The sequence below is a fragment of the Chiloscyllium punctatum genome, chromosome 15 (assembly GCF_047496795.1).
Source record: "Chiloscyllium punctatum isolate Juve2018m chromosome 15, sChiPun1.3, whole genome shotgun sequence".
NCBI lineage: Eukaryota > Metazoa > Chordata > Chondrichthyes > Orectolobiformes > Hemiscylliidae > Chiloscyllium > Chiloscyllium punctatum.
This window is the reverse complement of record NC_092753.1, coordinates 21,918,465-21,934,724: the sequence shown is the minus strand read 5'-3', so window position 1 is coordinate 21,934,724 and position 16,260 is coordinate 21,918,465. Positions and strand designations below refer to the sequence as shown.

The 16,260-nt window shown below is 44.1% G+C and overlaps 1 pseudogene; it reads left to right on the top strand.

Moving 5' to 3' along the window:
- LOC140486114 (NACHT, LRR and PYD domains-containing protein 3-like) overlaps positions 1-16,260 on the top strand; it is a 61,601-nt pseudogene that overhangs the window by 32,159 nt on the left and 13,182 nt on the right.

The following is a 16,260-nucleotide window of genomic DNA, read 5'->3' as shown; positions in this document are numbered from 1 at the left end:
ATCTGTTTGAGAAGGGGGCCCTGATGTCTTTTGAGCAGCTGCATCAGAAATTTGGATTACCTAATGGAGACCTCTTTCGATACTTCCAAATTTGAGATTACATACAGAAGAAGACTACGCTATTAGATAGCCTTCATAAATCAGATAGAGAACATAGAGTGTTGTGGCCAATGGGTGTATCCTTGGTCAGCACTCTTTATCACTTATTACATAATGAAGTGTCGGAAGACATGGACCATCTGCTTAGAACATGGGATCAGGAATTGGGGCTGGAAATTTCTACAGGAATGTGGGATGACATCTGGGAAAATGCCAGAAGAATCTCCATTTGTAACAGAACCCAGGCCATTCAGTTAAAGATACTCCATAGGACTCATATAGCACCGGAACAATTGGCAGGAGCATCTCCAATGTGTCCCAAATGCAAAACAGAGGTGGGCACTCTTACACACTGCTATGGACATGCCATAAGATCCACAAATACTGGACCAAAGTAGCAAATGCCTTGACAGAAATCTTGGGAATGGAAATTAGAGTAGATCCAATATCTCTTCTCCTGGGCTTCTCGAGTTTACCTTCTCTGGATGTGCATGGGAGGAAATTATTTTCCATTCTCTCCTTTTGTGCAAGGAAAAATATCTTAGTCAGCTGGGTGGCCGAGGGCCCTCCAGGACTTCCGAATTGGCACAGATTAACCATGAAATGTGTTCCTCTTGACTTCCTTACAAATATGGTGCACCAAAAAACTGAATTATTCTATAAAATATGGCAGCCCTTTTTGAATTACACAGATAAGATATTTCGGCCATATTGTCAAGGGCTTTCACCTCGTTGAGGTAGCGGTTTTGGCTGTTCCGGGGGCCCCTTGGGGGAGGAATCCCGCATGAATACGGGTTTTATTACGATTTGATGTTAACTCATTCCGAGCATGTACTTCACTACTTAATTACTATGTTATCCTTTCTTTTTCTCTTGAGTAATGTAAGATATTTGATCATACACTCTGGCTTGTTGTAGGTAAGATTAGTAGTTAGTTGAGTTTTGTCTTTCTCGTTTTTTTCTCTGTATCTCTTCTTTTTGGTTGACAGGCTTTGGCTATTATTTATTTAAGATTTAATTGTGTATTAGTGTTTGTACTTGTGTTTTTTTTATTTGTAAGTTTGTAAAAACATGTTAAATTTTCAATAAAAATGTCTATTTTTAAAAAAAGCAATAACAGGACTTTAGCAGTTCTCCAACCCTGCATCATCCAGACTGTTGGCACAGTGAAATGGAAAGTGAAAAACTGAATATAGAACCGAGCTGAATACAGCACAGTACAGGCCTTTCAGCCTTCAGTGTTGTGCCAATCTTTCATCCTCCCCTAAGATCAAATTAACTTACACATGCTACATTTTACTATCTTTGTGCCTATCCAAGAGATAAATGTCACTTAAATGTCCCTAATGTATAAGCCTGTCCTACCACTGCTGGCAGTGCATTCTGTGCACCCACCACTCTCTGTGTAAAGAACCTACCTCTGACATCTCCCCTAAACATCTCTCCTAAACCTTATAATTACACCCCCTCTTGATAACCATTTCTGCCCTGGGAAAAAGTCTCTGACTATCCACTCTATCTACGCCTCATCATCTTGTACATCGCTATCAAGTCACTTCTCATCCTTCTTCACTCCAATGAGAAAACCTTTGCTATTTCTTTCCCTGATTCTCTGAATCCTTTCTCAGTGATTTATTCCTATTGGAATGTGCTATACATTTGGGCCACTATTGTGGAAACTGTTTATTTGTCTTATTCACCAGACATCCTGCACTGAATTCTTCAGTATAAATCATTGTACAACAAGCACGTTGTCTATTCCATAGCTTTGGTTTCTAAAACTTCTGTACTAAACTAAAATGTTAACCTCCTATTTCCAGCCGATTTCCTTTCCTTCTGAACTTATTGCTACAAACTCACGTACAAGCTAATTTAAACTCACTTTGAGAGTCAGAGAGTCATGGAGCCAAAGAGCATGAAGACAGACACGTCAGTTCAACTCGTCCATGCTAACCAGGTATCCTAAATTAATCAAGTCCCATTTGCCAGCATTTGGTCTATATCCCTCTAAACCGTTCTTATTCATATATCCTTCCAGATGCCTTTTAAATGTTGTAATTGTACCAGCCTCCACCACTTTCTCTGGCAGCTGGGAACAGGGAGATGTTCATGAAATTCTTAAACAATTTCCAAGTAGAATATTCATTGTGTTCAGTTGCTTTTCTACATTCTTCAAGAGGTATGATTATTTTACATGAAGACAATGTTAGTCCTTATTCCTAAAAGACATCAGTAATGAAGCACCGAGATTTTAGTGAACTGACTTTTATTAAAAATATAAAACATCGGCACTAAGTTATCCTAGAGAAATGTTTTTAGAACTATTCGATTTTCTGGGTCTGTAGATTGTTAAGGTGCAGAGAGGGAGAACGCCAATGTTTCTGGTGATCATAATTGAGGAAGTATGTTTGGTTGCAAATCCTATTGGATGACACGGATCCTTTGCAGCAGCAGTGAGAAGTACTGAGGAAGTTACAGGAGTTGGACGGGGGGGGGGTGATGGATGGCAGTTTCAGGAAGCTGGAGAAACTTCAGATACAGTCAGGTAGATAGTTGACCTCTGAGAAAGGTAGGAGAAAGTGAGGACTGCAGATGCTGGAGATCAGAGCTGAAAATTTGTTTTTGCTGCGCTTTTCCAGCAACACATTTTCAGCTCTGAGAAAGGTAGTAGAGGTAGGCAGGTAGTGCAGGAGTCTCCTGTGGCTCTGCCCATCTCAAACAAGCATGTTTTTTTGGAAGATGTAGAGGGTGATGGATTCTCAGGGGAGTGTGCACTGACAGCTAAGTTTCTGGTACAAGGACAGGCTCTAATATAATGAGGGGTATCTCAGGTTCCAAGCAATCGATTGTTATAGGGCACTCTCTAGTCGGAGGCACAGACAGATGTTTCAATGGCTGGCAAAGGGTGTCTTTGAGAAGGTGCAGAATATTCTCAAAGTGGAGAATGACAAGCAGGCAGGTCTTGTACGCATTGGAGGCAACAACATAGGGTGAGAAAAGTACCAAATTCAGATGAGATAATACAGGAAATTAGGCAAGACATTAAAAAGGTAGGAATATCTGGTTTACTCCCAGTGCCATGTGGTAGTGAAGGTCGGAATATGAGGATGGAACAGATGAATGTGTGGCTGAGGAGCTATTGCAGGGGAGAAGGATTCACATTTTTGATTAATTGGAATCTCTTCTGGGGTGGAAGTGACCTATTTACAAAGACAGGTTGGAAGGGAATGAATAAACTGGTGGGGAGATTTGCCCGAGCTACTTGGGAGGATTTAAACTAGTAAGGGGCCACACAGACCCAAAGAGATAGTAAGAAAAGAGATACGTCTGAGGCTGGTGCACTTGAGAAAAGGAGGAAGTCAAACAGTCAAGACAGGCAAGAGTAAGGCAGAGAACGAGGTAGGACTGGTAAATTAAATTGCATTTATTTCAATGCGAGAGGCCTAGGGGTAAGGCAGATAAACTCAGAGCATGATTGTGAATATGGAACTGGGATATCATAGCAATTAAAGAGATGTGGCTCAGGGATGGACAGGACTGGCAGCTCATTGTACCAGGGAAAAGAAGCCATAGGAAGGATTGAAAAGGGGCAAGACAGGAGGAGGAGAGGCAGTTTTGCTCAGGGTTAACCTTATGGCTGTATTTGGGGAGGGTATTCCTGGGAGCAAGTCCAGTGAAGTTATTTGGGTGGAACTGGGAAATAAGAAAGGGATGATCAGTTTATTGGAATTGTACTATAGAACCCCCAAGTAGTTAGTGGGAAATTGAGAAGCAAATTTGAAAGGAAATTTCAGTCATTTGTAAAAAAGAAAATAGGGTGGTAATGGTAGGAGATTTTAATTTTCCAAACATAGACTTGGACTGCCATAGTGTTAAGGGAGAGGAGTTTGTTAAGTGTGTACAAGAACATTTTCTTATTTAGTATGTGAATGTACCTACTAGAGAAGGTGCAAAACCTAACCTATTCGAGATGATTATAAATCCAATTTCTTGTGACCTTTACCAACACTTAACCCACAGCTAAAGTAAGGCTCACTGGTCTATAATTACCAGGGTTGTCTCTACTCCCCTTCTTGAACAAGGGAACAACATTTGCTATCCTCCAGTCTTCTGGCAATATTCCAGCCAACAACGATGACATAAAGATCAAAGTCAAAGACTCGGGTTCCCAGAGAATCCTAGGATAAATTCCATCCAGCCCAGGAGATTTAACTATTTTCACACTTTCCAGAATTTCTAACACCTTCTCCTTGTGAACCTCAATCCCATCTAGTCTCACAGCCTATTTCTCAGTATTCTCCTCAACAACATTGTCTTGATGCAGTGTGAATACTGATGAGAAATGTTCATTTAACGCTTCCCTATATCCTCTGACTCCACGCACAACTTCCCACTACTGTCCTTGTTTGATCCTTATCTTACTCTGGTCATTCTTTTATCCCTTATATACCTATGGAAAGCTTTACTGTTTTCCCTGATCCTATCTGTCAACAACTTCTCATGTTCCCTCCTCGCTCAACTTAGCTCTCTTTTAGGTCTTTCCCAGCTAACTTGTGACTCTCAAGCTCCCTAACTGAGTGTTTACATTCGATCCTAACATAAGCCTTCTTCTTCCTCTTGACAAGCGATGCAACTTTCTTTGTGGGAATCAAGGGAGGTGATTGCTAGACTCCTTGCTGAGATATTTGTATCATGGATAGCCACAGTTGAGGTGCCAGAAGACTGGAGAGTGGCTAATGTGGTGCCATTATTTAAGAAAGTTGGTAAGGAAAAGCCAGGGAACTATCGACTGTGAGCCTGACATCGGTGACAGGTAAGTTTTCGTAGGTGATTCTGAGGGACAGGATTTCCATGTATTTGGAAAGGCAAGAACTAATTAAGGACAGTCGACATGATGTTGTGTATGGGAAATTGTATCTTACTAACTTGATTGAGTTTTCTTAGGAAGTGACAAAGAAGCTTGATGAAAGTAGAGCATTGGATGTTGTCTATATGGACTTCAGCAACGCTTTTGACAAGGTTCCACATGGTAGATTGGAAGATTTGAGCTATAGGGAGAAGCTGAATGGGTTGGAAGATTTGAACTATAGGGAGAGGCTGAATAGGCTGGGGCTGTTTTCCCTGGAGTGGCAGAGGCTGAGGGGTGACCTTACAGAGGTTGATGAATTCATGGGGGGCATGAACAGGTTAAATAGTCGAGTTCTTTTCCCCAGGGAAGGGGAATTCAACACTATAGGGCATCGGTTTATGGTAAGAGGGGAAAGATTTAAAAGGGACCAAAGGGGCAACTTTTTCACACAGAGGGTGGTGTGTGTGTAGAATGAGCTGCCAGAGGACTTGGTGGAAGCTGGAACAATTACAACATTTAAAAGGCATCTGGATGAGTATTTGAGCCAAATGCTGGAAAATTGGACCGATGGTAACTGAGGATAATTGTCCGGCATGGGCAACTTGAATCAAAATGTCTGCTTCCATGCTGTACATCTCTGTAAGTCTATAACTCTGTGACTGCACTTGAAAGAATACTATTGCTCTGGGAGACACACATCGCTTTGAACAGAGTGTTGGAACTTTTATCTGCTGTCAGGTGTTATTTTTAATCCATTCATGGACTGTGTATGCGTGCTATCGTCAGCATTTATTCACCATTTGTCACTGTTCTCATGTTTGGTATGTTACCTCCCAGGTGCAAGGCTACATGACGTCTCTGATCATGTTTTCCAGGTCCTTAAGGGGGAGGGGGAGCATCCCGAAGTCGTGGTCCACGTTGGCACCAACGACATAGGTAGGAGGAGGGCTGAGGATGTTAGGCAGGCTTCCAGGGAGCTAGGTTGGAAGCTCAGAGTTAGAACAAACAGAGTTGTTGTCTCTGGTTAGTTACCGTGCCACGTGATAGAGAGTCGAGGAATAGGAAAAGAGAACAGTTAAATGCATGGTTACAGGGATCGTGCAGGAGGGAGGGATTCTGGTATCTGGATAACTGGGGTTCTTTCTGGGGAAGGTGAGACCTCTATAAACAGGATGGTCTACACCTGAACCTGAGGGGCACCAGTATCCTTGGGGGGAGGTTTGCTAGTGCCCTTTGGTGGGGGGGGGGGGTGGTTTAAACTAACTCTGCAGGGGCATGGGAACCTAGACTGCAGCTTTAGGGTGCAGGACCTGGAGTGTAGGGAGGTTAGGAACATGGCATCAAACTCAAAGGAGGGTGCCTGTAAACAGGAAAGTGGCTTGAAGTGTGTATACTTCAATGCAAGAAGTATACAAAATAAGGAAGGTGAACTTGCAGCGTGGGTTGGTACCTGGGATTTTGATGTTGTGGCTATTACGGAGACATGGGTAGAACAGGGACAGGATTGGCTGTTGCAGGTTCCAGGGTTTAAATGTTTTAGTCGGGTCAGAGGTGGGGGTAAAAGGTGTGGCATTGCTTGTCAAAGATAGTATTACAGCTGTGGAAAGGACGATGGATGAAGACTCACCATCTGAGGTAGTTTGGGCTGAGGTTAGGAATAGGAAAGGTGAGGTCACCCTGTTAGGAGTTTTCTACAGGCCTCCTAATCGTCCGAGAGACGTAGAAGAAAGGATTGCGAGGATGATTCAGCAGAAGAGTAAAAGTAATAGGGTGGTTGTTATGGGGGCTTTAACTTTCCTGATATTGACTGGGAAAGCTATAGCTCGAGTTCGTTAGATGGGTCGGTGTTTGTCCAATGTGTGCAGGAGGAGTTCCTGACAGAATATGTAGACAGGCCAACAAGAGGTGAGGCCATACTGGATTTGGTTCTGGGTAACGAACCAGGCCAGGTGTTAGAATTGGAGGTAGGTGAGCACTTTGGGGACAGTGACCACAATTCGGTGACTTTTACTGTAGTGATGGAGAGGGATAAGTGTGCACTGCAGGGCAAGAGTTATAGCTGGGGGCAGGGAAATTATGATGCGGTGAGGCACAACTTACGATGCGTGGCTTGGAAAAGTAGGGTTTAAGGCAAGGGTGCAATTGATATGTGGAGCTTGTTCAAGGAGCAACTATTGAATGTCCTTGATAAGTATGTACCTGTCAGGCAGGGAGGAAAGGACCGTGTGAGGGAGCCATGGTTTAAGAAGGAATTGGAATCCTTTGTTAAAGGGAAGAGGGCGGCCTTTGTAAAGATGAGGTGTGAAGGTTCAATTGGGGCGATTGAGAGTTATAAGGTAGCCAGGAATGATCTGAAGAGAGAGCTAAGAGCAGCAAGGAGGGGACATGAAAAGTCCTTAGTTGATAGGATTAAGGAAAACCCAAAGGCTTTCTATAGGTATGTCAGGAATAAAAGAATGACTAGGGTAGGAATAGGTCCAGTCAAGGATAGTAGTGGGAAGTTGCGTGTGGATGCTGAAGAGATTGGGGAGACACTGAACGAATACTTTTCGTCAGTGTTCACTCAGGAACAGGACATTGTTGCCGATGTGAATACTGAGTCACAATTAATTAGAATGGATGGCTTTGAGGTATGTAGGGAAGAAGTGTTGGAAATTCTGGAAGGGGTGAAAATAGATAAGTCCCCTGGGCCTGATGGCATTTATCCTAGGATTCTCTGGGAAGCAAGGGAGGAGATTGCAGAGCCATTGGCCTTGATATTTATGTCCTCGTTGTCTACAGGAATAGCGCCAGAAGACTGGAGGATAGCAAATGTGGTTCCCTTGTTCAAGAAGGGGAGTAGGGATAACCCTAGTAACCATAGGCCGGTGAGCCTCACTTCTGTTGTGGGCAAAGTCTTCGAGGGAATTGTAAGGGATAGGATTTATGAACATCTGGATAGGAATAATGTGATCAAGGATAGTCAGCATGGTTTTGTGAAGGGCAGATCGTGCCTCAAAAACCTTATTGAATTCTTTGAGAAGGTGACTAAGGAGGTGGACGAGGGTAAAGCGGTAGATATGGTGTATATGGATTTTAGTAAGGCATTTGATAAGGTTCCCCATGGTAGGCTACTGCAAAGAAATACGGAGGTATGGCATTGAATGTGAGTTGGAGGTTTGGATTAGGAATTGGCTGGCTGGAAGAAGACAGAGGGTAGTAGTTGATGATAAAGGTCATCTTGGAGTGCAGTTACTAACGGTGTTTCACAAGAATCTGTTTTGGGACCATTGGTGTTTGTCATTTTTAGAAATGACCTGCAGGAGGGGCTCCAAGTTTGGGTGAGCAAGTTTGCGGATGATACGAAAGTCAGTGGAGTTGTTGACAGTGAGGAAGAATGTGGCAGGTTACAGTGGGATATAGATAAGCTGCAGAGCTGGGCAGAAAGGTGGCACATGGAGTTCAATGTAGCTAAGTGTAAGGTGATTCACTTTGGTATGAGTAACAAAAAGATGGGGTACTGGGCTAATGGTCGGATGAGCAGAGAGATCTTGGTGTCCATATACACAGATCTCTGAAAGTTGCCACGCAGGTAAATAGTGCTGTGAAGAAGGCATATGGTGTACTGGACTTTATTGGTAGAGGAATTGAATTCTGGAGTTCTGAGGTCATGTTGCAGTTGTATAAGACTCTGGTGCGGCTGCTTCTGGAGTATTGTGTGCAGTTTTGGTCGCCATACCATAGGAAGGATGTGGAGGCACTGGAACGCGTCCAGAGGAGGTTTACCAGGATGTTGCCTGGTATGGTAGGAAGATCGTATGAGGAAAGGCTGAGGCACTTGGGGCTGTTTTCATTGGAGAAAAGAAGGTTTAGGGGTGACTTGATAGAGGTGTACAAGATGATTAGTGGTTTCGATCGGGTTGACCATGAGAATCTTTTTCCACGTATGGAGTCACCAATTTGAGGGGGCATAGCTTTAAATTAAGGGGTGGTAGGTATAGGACGGATGTTAGGGGTAGATTCTATACTCAGCGAGTCGTGAGTTCATGGAATGCCCTGCCAGTAGCAGTGGTGGACTCTCCCTCTTTATGGGCAATTTAACGGGCATTGGATAGGCATATGGAGGATAGTGGGCTAGGATCGGCGCAACATTGAGGGCCAAAGGGCCTGTACTGTGCTGTATTGTTCTATGTTGTATGTTCTTGCCACTGCTATCCAGAGGGTGTAATGGTCAAACACATTCCTGTGAATGTGGAGACAAATGTCAACAACAACAACAAGTAAAACTGACAGATTTAATTTCCATCCCGAAAGGACGTTAATAAGCCAGTTTTTTTTATAACGTTCAACTGTGATCACATTTTCAGAATGCTGTCAGTTAATACCTGACCTCTTTTGTGTTATTGAAATCCTTTTTCGCCATATAACAATAATACAACTTGAACACATGTCCCCAATGTCTTAACATTAGCCTCCAGTTTAGTAGCTCAATAACTTTAGCAGTATGTTACCACCTGTCCCCAGAAAATTTTAGCGTGCTAAAATCCTGAAATGTAACTTGATTGATTTTGAGCTAATGCCGATAATTGCACTGTAGGGTAGTTTCTTCGTCTGTTATCCATTTGATTCATTTGACAAACTGAAATAACACGGTTATTGAATATTCACGGTTTATGAAATATGGTGCTTCTTGTTATTTCCAGAAAGTTACTGAACTGGCAGACGATGGGAAAAAAGTAGAAAGCGCCGAACTTCTTCTGAACCTGGTAATGGAGAAGGAAGCTGGAGCCCGAAGGGTGATGTGGAAATCTTTTTGTGAAAATGCGCAATGGTGTCCCAAAGTTGGACAAAATATTGGAAGAAATAGAGCAAAGTGGTACTGTGTAATTCCACTTGCATCCAAATTAGAATCAGACATACTGCTGTGATTATTCTTGTATCTGATTTTACGGAAAAATTTGTTTCAAGGAGGTGCTGCTGTGGCACATTATACAAACATCATCGAAGAGATATCAGAGATACCCAGACACTTGAAGGGTAAGTCAAAAGATTGAAACCAATCACACCTTTTGACATGCTGTATGATGAAAGGTTTGGTGCTGGCCACTTTCTTACACATTTCCAGACATGGAATTTTGTAACGGACAAAGCTATCAAGTAAGGTGAAACCTGTTGCCACCTCCCTGATGCCAATTTATTATCAGTTCCATTTCATTAAGCAAATTTGAATATAAGATGCACTGTACATTGATCTAAAATATGATTCTGTTTGATTTATTTCCAGTATCACACCCAGTTTCCACTTCACACGCAACTTAAAACTCACTCCATCCAAGCTACTCACTTATGAAATCATCAAGGTGTTATGTGACAGAATTGAGCTAATTTTATGTTTCCTGTTCATTTTCAATCGTGTGTCTTCAAAGTAGAATTTTGGGCGAAGGTTGGTCAACTTGGTCATATTGTGATTACGCAGCCACCATTGTGATTAAGTATTTATTGCCAAAAATAGACCAGCATGTTGGGTAATCCAAGAGTTGAGGCTTCTTGGTGTTCCAGGATAGACGTTCTCTCATGTAATGGGTTAGTTTGATAAATAAATTGTGAAAATTGTGCAGTGATACAAGACAAAAATGCTATTCACCATTTGTTCTCTTCCTGGTTCTTCAAAATATCTGGAAAATCACTTCTATTCTCCTATTCCATCATCTTTCTTCTTAACTGTTCATTTTAAAAAACCAACAGTTGCTACTTTCATTTGATTCCACAATCAGTTCAGGGAGTAAAATGCAGATTCAAAACTACTGAAGAACACAAAAAAGGTACTGAAGATTCTGACAATCTGGAATGAAGAGTCAAAGAGTGTGGTGCTGGAAAAACACAGCCAGTGAGGCTGCATCCAAGGAGCAGGAGAATTGGCATTTCGAGCATTAGCCCTTCAGCAGGAATTCGGCTTGTGGACCAAGGGGGTTGAAAGATAAATAGGAAGAGAGTTGGGCTGGAGGAAGGTAGCTGGTAATGCAATAGGTATATGGAGATGGAGATGAAGATGAGAGGGTGGAGAGGAGGGTGGAGCGGATAGGTGGAAAGGAAGATGGACAAGCAGGACAGTTCAAAAGGACGGTGCTAAGTTGGAGGGTTGGATCTGGGATAAGGTGAGGGGAGGAGAATTGAGGAAACTGGTAAAATCTACATTAATCCTGTGTGGTTGGAGCGTCCCAAGGCAGAAGATGAAGCGTTCTTCCTCCAGGTGTCGGGTGGTAATGGCGGAGGTGATGGAGGAGGCCCAGGGTCTGCATGTTCTTGGCGGAGTGGGTGGGGGAGTTAAAGTGTACAGCCACAGGGCGGTGGGGTTGTTTGATGTGTGTGTCCCAGAGATGTTCTCTGAAACATTCTGCAAGTTGGCGTCCTGTCTCCACAATGTAGAGGAGACCACATCGGAAACAATCGACACAGTAGATGACGTGTAAGAAAGTGCAGATAAATCTCTGTTGAATGTGGAAGGATGCTTTGGGACCTTAGACAGAGGTGAGGGAGGAGGTGTGAGCACAGGTTTTGCACTTCTGGAATTGGCAGGGGAAGTTGGACCGAACAACGGAGTTGTGTAAGGAATGGTCTCTCCGGAATGCAGAGGCAAATATATCCCTAGTGGTGGGGTCTGTTTGTAGGTGGCGGAAATGGCGGAAGATGATGTGATGTACCCAGAGGTTGGTGGGGTAGAAGGTGAGGACCAGAGGGATCCTTGTTGTGACTGGAGGGGTGGAGTATAGGAAATGGAGGAGATGAGCTGGAGGGCATCGTCAACCATCTGGGAGGGGAAATTGCGGTCTTTGAAGAAGGAGGCCATCTGGGATGCTTTATCGTGAAACTGGTCCTCCTGGGAGCAGATGCGGCAGAGGCAAAGGAATTGGGAGTAAGGGATGGCATTTTTACAGAAGGCAGGGTGGGAGGAGGTGTAGTCCAGGTAGCTGTGGGGGTCAGTGGGTTTGTAGCAGATGTCTGTGTTGAGTTTGTCGTCAGAAATGGGGATGGAGTGGTCCACGAAGTGGAGGGAGGTGTCTGAGATGATCCAGGGCAACTTGAGGTTGGAATGGAAGGTGTTAGTGAACTTGATGAACTGTTCAACTGGTGGGAGCATGAGGTGGTGCCGATACAATCATCACTTTAGGGGAGAAAGAGATAGGGGAAGATGGACTTAGCACTCCTAAGTCCCTCTGCACAACAGTATATTGCAATCTTTCCCCATTTAAATAATACACTGACTGACTATTTTTACTTCCAAAGTGGATAATCTCACATTTACCAGCATTGTACTCCATCTGCCAGACCCTTGCCCACTCTCTTAACCTATCAAAATCTCTCTGCAGACCCTCCACATCCTCTACATCGTTTCCCTTTCCACTCAATTTAGTGTCATCAACAACCTTGGCTATGTTACACTTGGTCTCTTCTTCCAAATTATTTATATATATCATGAACAGCTCTGGGCTGAACACTGACCCCTGTGACACCCCACTCACCGCTGATCTCCAACCAGAGAAACACACATTTATCCCAATTCTTTCCTGACTATTAGTGAACCGGTCCATGCTAGTACATTCCCTGTACCTCCACACATTCTTGTCTTATGGATGAATCTTTTATGTGGCACCTTATCGAAAGCCTTCTGGAAATCTCAGTATACAACATCCACCTACTTTCCTCCATCCACCACGCTTGTTACATCCTCAAAGAACTTCAGTAAGTTTGTCAAACACGACCTTCCCTTCCTGAATCCATGCTGTGCCTGCCTGATGGAACCCTTTCCATCCAAATGTCTCACTATTCCTTCTTTAATGATAGCCTTCGGCATTTTCCCAACTACAGATGTTGAGCGAACTGGCCTTTTGCCTGCACCCTTTTATAAAGAGTGGCGTGACATTCACTGTCTTCCAGTCTGCTGTGACCTGCCCGGAATCCAGTGAATTTTGGTAAATTACCACTAACACATCTCCTGTAACTTCTGCCATTTCTTTCAGCACCCTGGGATGCATTGCATCAGGACCAGGGAACTAATCTATCGTTAGAGTCTCAAGTTTGCTCAACACTTCCCTTTTAGTAATATCAATTGAGTTGAGGTCCTCACCTCCTTAACATCATTCTTTGGCATGTTAGACACATCTTACATGGTGAGCGGCACGGTGGCACAGTGGTTAGCACTGCTGCCTTCCAGCGCCAGAGACCCGGGTTCAATTCCTGCCTCAGGCGACTGACTGTGTGGAGTTTGCATGTTCTCCCCGTGTCTGCGTGGGTTTGCTCCGGTTTCCTCCCACAGTCCCAAGACCTGCAGGTCAGGTGAATTGGCCATGCTAAATTACCCGTAGTGTTAGGTTAGGGGTATGGGTGGGTTGTGCTTCGGCGGGGCGGTGTGGACTTGTTGGGCTAAAGGGCCTGTTTCCACATTGTAAGTAATCTAATCTTACAGCATGAAGACTGACACAAAATAGTCATTCAAGACCTTGGCCGTTTCAGCCAATATTAATTCTCCTTTCTCATCCTGCAAGAGATCTACATCCACTTTAGCCACCCTTTTCCAACCTAAACCTTTCCTACCTGTTTTTACATTCTGTGCTAGTTTGCATTCATAATTTATCTACCTTTATTTCTTGCTTCGTGGTTCTTTGTTGCTTTTTAAATCTGGAATCTAATCTAAAAGGCCCCTTTGGCCATTCCCCTCATTAATAAGTATACCAGTTTAGATACTTTTGGGGTGGATGACCTACAGTGGAAAGCCATAGTGACCAGCACTCTGGCACTGAGCCTGCCTCTGTGGCTCAAAAGGGAAGTGGGACAATATAAAAGTGCTAGTGGCCGGAGACTCAATAGTTAGAGGAACAGACAGGAGATTCTGTGATTGTGAACAGCACTCCCGGAAGGTATGTTGCCTTCCAGGTGCCAGGGTCCGGGATGTCTCTGATCGAGTCTACAAGGTTCTGAAGGGGGAGGGTGAGCAGCAAGAAGTTGTGGTGCCAATTGGCACCTTTGGAATGGCCAGGAAAAGGGATGAGAATCTAACAAGTGATTTCGGGCAGTTAGGTTGGAAGCTAACAAAAAGGACGCGCAAAGCAGTAATCTCAGGATTATTACCAGTCCCGCGTATTAGTCAGGCGAGGAACAGGGAGCGAGTGCAGCTAAGAACGTGGCTACAGGACTGGTGCAGGAGGGAGGGCTTCACTTGGACCATTGGGATACCTTCTGGGAAGGTGGGACCTATACATAGTTAACTTAAACTGGAGGGGCACCAATGTCCTGGGTGGGAGATTTGCTAGACCACTTTGGGAAGGTTTCAACTAGTTTAGCAGGGGAATGGGAATCAGAGCTACAGACCAGAGTAGAGAGTAGTTGTTGAACAGGCAGAAATAGAGTGCAGAGGAAGGATACACAGTTGATAGGAAAAAGGGGTGTTTAAAAGTGTCTGTTTCGATGCAAGGAGTCTCAAGAATAGGAGTGATAAACTTAGAGCATGGATCAGGACTTGGAACTACGATCTTGTGGCCATAACCAAGACATAGATTTCACATGGGTAGGAATGGTCGCTGGATGTTCCAGGGTTTAGATGTTTTACAAAGAACATGGAGGGGGGTAAAAGAGGAGGGGGAGTAGTATTGTTAGTTCGAGAGTACATCACTCCTGCAGAAAATGAGATTATCATTGAGGAGGATTTGTCTACTGAGTCAGTATGGGTGCAGGTCAGTAACTGGAAAGGAGCAGTCAGTTTATTGGGTGTTTTCAGTGGACTCCTGCTCCCACCCCCACCAATAGCAGCAGACAGATGGAAGAACAGACTGGATAGCAGATCTTGGAAAGGTGCAGATGTAACAGAGTTGTTGTTATGGGTGACTTCAAATTCCCCAATATTGATTGGAACCTTCTTAGCACAGATGGTCCGGATGGAGCCGATTTTGTGGTGTGTCCAGAAGGGATTCCTGACTCAATATGTGGATAGGCCGACTATGGGGTAGGCCATATTGTATTTGGTGCTAGTCACCGAGCCAGGCCAGGTGTCAGATCTCTCGGTGGGAGAGCATTTCGGTGACAGTGACCAAAATGGCCTCACCAATACCATAGCCATGGAGAGGGACAGGAGCAGACAGTATGAGAAAGTATTTAATTAGGGGAGAGGAAATTATGCTGCTATTAGACAGGAGCTGTGCAGTATAAATTGGGAAGTGTACAACAGAAATGTGGAGGCTGTTTAAGGAGCACTTGTTGCGAGTGTTGGATAACTTTGTCCCACTGAGACAGGCAAGGAATGGTAAGGTGAAGGATTCTTGGATGACAAGAGTAGAGGAGCTTCTCGCCAACAGGAAGAAGGAAGCTTACTTAAGGTTGAGGAAGCAAGGATTTGGTACAGTTTTAGAGGATTACAGGGTAGCGAGGAAAGAATGCAAAAATGGTCTGAGGAGAGCCAGGATGGGGGGAGCAAAAAAAGCCTTGGTGGGAAGGATTAGGGAAAACTCAAAGGCATTCTACACTTACGTGATTCACAACAGAATGATCAGAGAGCGGGTAGGGCTGATCGGGGATAGTGGAGGGAACTTGTGCCTGGAGTCTGAAAAGGTAGGGGAGGCCCTAAATGAGGTTTTTGCTTCAGTATTCACCGGAGAAAGGGACCTTGTTGATAGTGGGAACACCATGGACCAGGTCAATAAGTTTGAACAGATTGATATTAATGATGTGGATATGCTGGAAATTCTGGGAAGCATCAAGATAGTTAAGACCCCAGGGCCAGACCAGACATATCCAATGTTACAACGGGAAATGAGGAATAAGACTTTGGTTCGGCCACATTTGGAATGCTGTGTACAGTTCGGGTCACCACATTACCAAAAGGATGTGGATGCTTTGGAGATGGTGAAGAGGAAGTTCATCAGGATGTTGCCTGGTATGAAGGGTGCTAGCTATGAGAAGAGGTTAAGAAGGTTAAGATCATTTTCATTGGAAAGAAGGAGGTTGAAGGGGACCTGATTGAGGTCTATAAAATCATGAGAGGTGTAGACAGGGTGGATAGCAAGAAACATTTTTCCCAGAATGGAAGCCTCAATTACTAGGGGTCACGAGTTCAAATTGAGAGGGGAAATGTTTTGGGGAGAGACACATGGAAAATTCTTCACACAGAAGGTGGTGGGTGCCTGGAGTAAGAAGGATCCAGACAAATCGATGAATGGGAAGGGAGCAGAGGAATGCAGATCCTTAGGGTCGTGGAATGGGACTGTGTGGGTTACTCTTTGGAGGGTCAGTGTGGACCTATTGGGCTGAAGGGTCTGTTTCCACACTGGAGGAATTCTAGTTCT